Here is a 6000-nt window from a genome sequence, read left to right on the forward strand (position 1 = left end):
TTGTGTTGTTTAAGTGTTCCCTTTATTTTTTTGAGCAGTGTACATCAAATTGCCTCAATTTACAACAAGAGATAAGCTCCTGCCCTATGGGCCGTTCTGGCTCGTCTACCTATGAGCTGTTCTGGCTCCTGCCCTATGGGCCGTTCTGGCTCCTCTACCTATGAGCTGTTCTGGCTCCTGCCCTATGGGCCGTTCTGGCTCCTCTGCCTATGAGCTGTTCTGGCTCCTGCCCTATGGGCCGTTCTGGCTCCTCTACCTATGAGCTGTTCTGGCTCCTGCCCTATGGGCCGTTCTGGCTCCTGCCCTATTGGCCGTTCTGGCTCCTGCCCTATGAGCCGTTCTGGCTCCTGCCCTATGAGCCGTTCTGGCTCCTGCCCTATGGGCCGTTCTGGTTCCTGCCCTATGGGCCGTTCTGGCTCCTGCCCTATGGGCCGTTCTGGCTCCTGCCCTATGTGCCGTTCTGGCTCCTGCCCTATGAGCCGTTCTGGCTCCTGCCCTATGAGCTGTTCTCGGGCGAGGCTACTTACTTTACTTATGTTGTTTTCATATTTCAGCTGAGAGTTCCCACTTAGCCACTTAGCCGGGGGGAGGAGAGGTCCCCAGATGTGAGAGCAATGGATGGAGGGATGGTAGAGCTTGAGAACGACCGAGGGGGGTAGGGGAGAAGAGGGGAGAAGAGGGGGGTAGGGGAGAAGAGGGGAGAAGAGGGGGGTAGGGGAGAAGAGGGGAGAAGAGGGGGGTAGGGGAGAAGAGGGGAGAAGAGGGGGGTAGGGGAGAAGAGGGGAGAAGAGGGGAGAAGAAGGGAGAAGGGTATGTTAGTAAGAGGGAGCAGAATAAGCTGTCTGTTTGTCATGCTAGCCCCCCAGGGCCCTGAGGATAGACTACTGTGGAACTCTGGACAGGATCCATCTGGCTCCATGCTGAGTGGGTCAGAGGGATGACACACACTCATACACACACACACACACACACACACACACACACACACACACACACACACACACACACACACACACACACTCTGGACCAATCACTGGGGGATGACACATACATAAAAACGCTCCTCTCTCTAGGGTCACATCCTTAAAGTGGGCTATGGGGTAATGTTTCTGTTTATATATATTTCAATGGGATCAGCATTTTTCCAGACCCATGAGAAAATACTCCAGTTACAAGAGAACTAAAAGTGTGTGAATGTTTAAATGAGGTCTCTGACTGGACATCATTCCGATCATATCATTTACATTTAAATTTTTTACATTTTAGTCATTTAGCAGACGCTCTTATCCAGAGCGACTTACAGGAGCAATTAGGGTTAAGTGCCTTGCTCAAGGGCACATTAACGTCATTTAGCAGACGCTCTTAGCCAGAGCGACTCACAAATTGGTGCGTTTACCCTATAGCCAGTGGGATAACCACTTTACAATTGGGGGGGGGGGGGGGGGGGGGGGGGGTTAGAAGGATTACTTTATCCTATCCCAGGTATTCCTTAAAGAGGTGGGGTTTCAAATGTCTCCGGAAGGTGGTGAGTGACTCCGCTGTCCTGGCGTCGTGAGGGAGCTTGTTCCACCATTGGGGTGCCAGAGCAGCGAACAGTTTTGCCTGGGCTGAGCGGGAACTATGCTTCCGCAGAGGAAGGGGAGCCAGCAGGCCAGAGGTGGATGAACGCAATGCCCTCGTTTGGGTGTAGGGACTGATCAGAGCCTGAAGGTACAGAGGTGCCGTTCCCCTCACTGCTCCATAGGCAAGCACCATGGTCTTGTAGCGGATGCGAGCTTCAACTGGAAGCCAGTGGAGTGTGCGAAGGAGGGGGGTGACGTGAGAGAACTTGGGAAGGTTGAACACCAGACGGGCTGCGGCATTCTGGATGAGTTGTAGGGGTTTAATGGCACAGGCAGGGAGGCCAGCCAACAGCGAGTTGCAATAGTCCAGACGGGAGATGACAAGTGCCTGGATTAGGACCTGTGCCGCTTCCTGTGTAAGGCAGGGTCGTACTCTCCGAATGTTGTAGAGCATGAACCTGCAGGATCGGGTCACCTAGTCACATAGTAGTTCATGAAAAATGGAATACCACAGGCTATCTGCTGCTTTTTTGGGTCTTTGTTCATTTCGTGAAAGATTTGATCTCACTATTTTGCTGAGTAATTCCCCCACGGTCTGAGTAATTCCCCCACGGTCTGAGTAATTCCCCCACGGTCTGAGTAATTCCCCCACGGTCTGAGTAATTCCCACACGGTCTGAGTAATTCCACCATGGTCTGAGTAATTCCCCCACGGTCTGAGTAATTCCCCCACGGTCTGAGTAATTCCCCCACGGTCTGAGTAATTCCCCCACGGTCTGAGTAATTCCCCCACGGTCTGAGTAATTCCCACACGGTCTGAGTAATTCCCCCACGGTCTGAGTAATTCCCCCACGGTCTGAGTAATTCCCCCACGGTCTGAGTAATTCCACCACGGTCTGAGTAATTCCCCCACGGTCTGAGTAATTCCCCCACGGTCTGAGTAATTCCCCCACGGTCTGAGTAATTCCCCATGAAACAAACCAAACAATCCAAAAAATGTGGGCAGAGAGAGAGAGAGATTATATTTTTTTATACAAAGGTTGTCAAGAATCCGCACAATGGTTGTGTAATCGTTTTTGTGCAGTCAAGCTCTCCGTTGTCCCACAACAATACCAGTTGTAACTACAATCCAAGTAGTTCAAAGACCACCTATGAGTAGCAAGCCAAACTATTCTGGAAGAATATGCAACTTTCACGTGTTCCACCACAAACTGTCATTAACAAATCTCAGAAGTATCAGACACCGCAAGCTCCCAGCTAGGCTACTAACGCAACATTGATATTATCCCACCCCTGGTTAGCCACTATTGGTTTAAAAAGCCAAACCTAACACAATATCTACCAATTCATTTCCAGCAATATTGCCCCAGTCTGTCTGTGTAGTGCAGGCGTTTGTCAATCACTCCTCACTCCATGTGAAGCCAGTTGATGTGATGACCGTCTTGTGGGTTGACAGAAATACTTTCCGCAAAACCTTCTCAATTAAATGTTAACTGCAAAGTAGGCTTACCTGGCAGAAGTATATCATTAGGTAGTATATAATTTGTATCTATTATTTTAAAAAAGTGGTTGTCCCACTGCCTATCATAAGTTGAATGTACCAATTTGTAAGTCGCTCTGGATAAGAGCGTCTGCTAAATGATGTAAATGTAAATGTAACACAAACGTTGTGTCAAATAACTTATGATTATGATTTGACCTGCTTTGTGTCTTGTCTTTCTCTCCCCCACATCCACCCCTTCTTCCATCCTTCCATCCTTCCATCCACCCCTCCTTCCATCTTTCCATCCACCCATCCACCCCTCCTTCCATCCTTCCCTCCTTCCATCCACCCCTCCTTCCATTCTTCCATCCTTCCATCCTTCCATCCACCCCCCCTTCCATCCTTCCATCCACCCATCCACCCCTCCTTCCATCCTTCCATCCTTCCATCCACCCCTCCTTCCATCCTTCCATCCTTCCATCCTTCCATCCACCCCTCCTTCCATCCTTCCATCCACCCATCCACCTCTCCTTCCATCCTTCCATCCTTCCATCCACCCATCCACCCCTCCTTCCATCCTTCCATCCTTCCATCCACCCCTCCTTCCATCCTTCCATCCTTCCATCCACCCCTCCTTCCATCCATCCATCCACCCCCTCCTTCCATCCACCTCTCCTTCCTTCCTCCCATCTTTCCACCCATCCTTCCACCCACTAACCATAAGCTCTAAGGATATAAGGCTTCTTTGTAAACCAAAAACATTAGGCATATTTCTGCCTTTTTCTCAGCGTTTGTTGACGTAGAAGATATATTTAAAAACCTAACTAGTCTGTCCCTGTGGGAAGGGATTGAGGGAGGGGTGAGAGGATAGAGGGATGAGGGGAGGGAGGGCAGATGTGGTTGGAGGGGTAGAGGACAGGAGAGAGAGAGCGTGGAGTTGCTTCAGGGCCCAAGGCTTATTTCTAAAATGCCCTCTCTGTTTTTCTCACACAAACACACACACACACACACATAGAAGCGGACATAAAACTGTATTGATTAACAATGTGTTGCTCAAAGAGCGCTACAAACAAAGTGACTCCCTGCAGACTCTCTACAAGAGCTTCTCTTTACTCTGACCTTTGCTGCGCTGCCATGCTATCAATTCATTGGCATAGTTTAAAAGCATCTTCCCAAATAGTAAATAGATACATGGGCTCACAAGTGGGATGGAATACACTTTCCCACTAGCTGTCAGCTGTATTTGAATAATGGATAGGTTTTGAAAAAAAGTTGGGCTATCAAGTGGAATAGAATAATAAAATTGCGCTAGCTGTGAAGAAGTATGTTTGAATAATAGAAAAAAGCCCATGGTTTAGAAATAAAAGTGTAAGAGAGAGATTGTTTTATTCTGGTTGTCTAGTAGGCCTAGAGTTAAGTCAATAAACTATATAGTTACTGTGGATCAACTATCTTAGAGTATATGATAATCTCCTATTTATGACAATTTATTTGTTATTTGATGTGGATTAGGTCCTATTAAACAGCAGCCAACTGTCATTGTTAATTCGATCTAAAGATTGATCAAAGTACTGTACCATGGTCCAACTGAACCTATGCCACCCATTCTCCTGATCAAATAAACTTACAGTATAAACACAGAGAGAGAGAGAGAGAGAGAGAGAGACACACACAATCTCTCTGTCTCTCTCTCTCTCTCTCTCTCTCTCTCTCTCTCTCTCTCTCTCTCTCTCTCTCTCTCTCTCTCTCTCTCTCTCTCTTCCTCTCTCTCTTGCTGTTTTCCTCTCTCTCTCTCGCTGTCTTCCTCACTCACTCTCTGTCTTCCTCTCTCTCTCTGTCTTCCTCTCTCTCTCTCTCTCTCTCGCTGTCTTCCTCTCTCTCTCTCTCTGTCTTCCTCACTCTCTCTCTGTCTTCCTCTCTCTCTCTCTCTCTGTCTTCCTCTCTCTCTCTCTGTCTTCCTCTCTTTCTGTCTTCCTCTCTCTCTCTCTGTCTTCTATAACTATATGTGTTAAAACATGTGATCACATGTGAAGTGTTCCAAATACACATTTTCACATGTGAAATAATGTTTTTTCTGTAAGGGAACTTGATGAATACTATAACACGAAGCTTAAATGATGCTGAAATGCATTGGTTGGATGTTTTTCTATTAAACTCCATTCCCATTGTCCCATGAGGGGGTGGCTAAATTAATAACTCTTTAGCAACAGTACACACACACACACACACACACACATACATCTTAAACGGTCGGTGCCGAAGATAATTGTCTTTATGAGCATGGCCTTATTTCTATTACAGCATATTGGATGACTGTCATTCATATTCCATTCACCCACCTCAATGTAACATTGATAGTTTGAGGCTACTACATGATACTCATATTTTCCCTATACCATGATGTTGCTAAAACCTAGCTTATGAATTAAAGTTTATAACGTAGGGGCACAGGTCGAGAGAAAAACTTGAATAATCAAAGTGACAGACAGTGACACATTCAATATCACCTTGCACACGCTTGCATGCATCTAGCTGATCTAGGGTGTAATCATTAGTCCAACAGTCCCAAACGAGAGTTTCTATTGGAGAAATTCAGGTATGTTTATCCCTGTTTCATTCCTTTTGTTTCCGTTTAATAAATGTTTTTCAACAGAATCGGCGGAATGAATATACCCCTGATCACACACAAACACAGTTCACTTTCATAGCAGCCACATATAAACAGCATGATCACTTTGCACGTTGTAGAATTCCTTCTCACATCTACGCGCTCTCCTCCTCTCACCCTTTCCCTTCGCTTGTGGACATCAGCTGTCTGTGACCAGGTGAAAAAATATTTCCAAGCCAAACCTTCATATTATAGCTGCTAACCGCTACACACAGCCTACATTGTTGTTGCCGTATTAGTTAACGTCATAGTCAACATAGCTACTAGAACTAACACATTAGTAAACCC

This window comes from Coregonus lavaretus (assembly GCF_964263955.1).
Source record: "Coregonus lavaretus genome assembly, contig: HAP1_SCAFFOLD_679, whole genome shotgun sequence".
Taxonomy (NCBI): Eukaryota; Metazoa; Chordata; class Actinopteri; order Salmoniformes; family Salmonidae; genus Coregonus; species Coregonus lavaretus.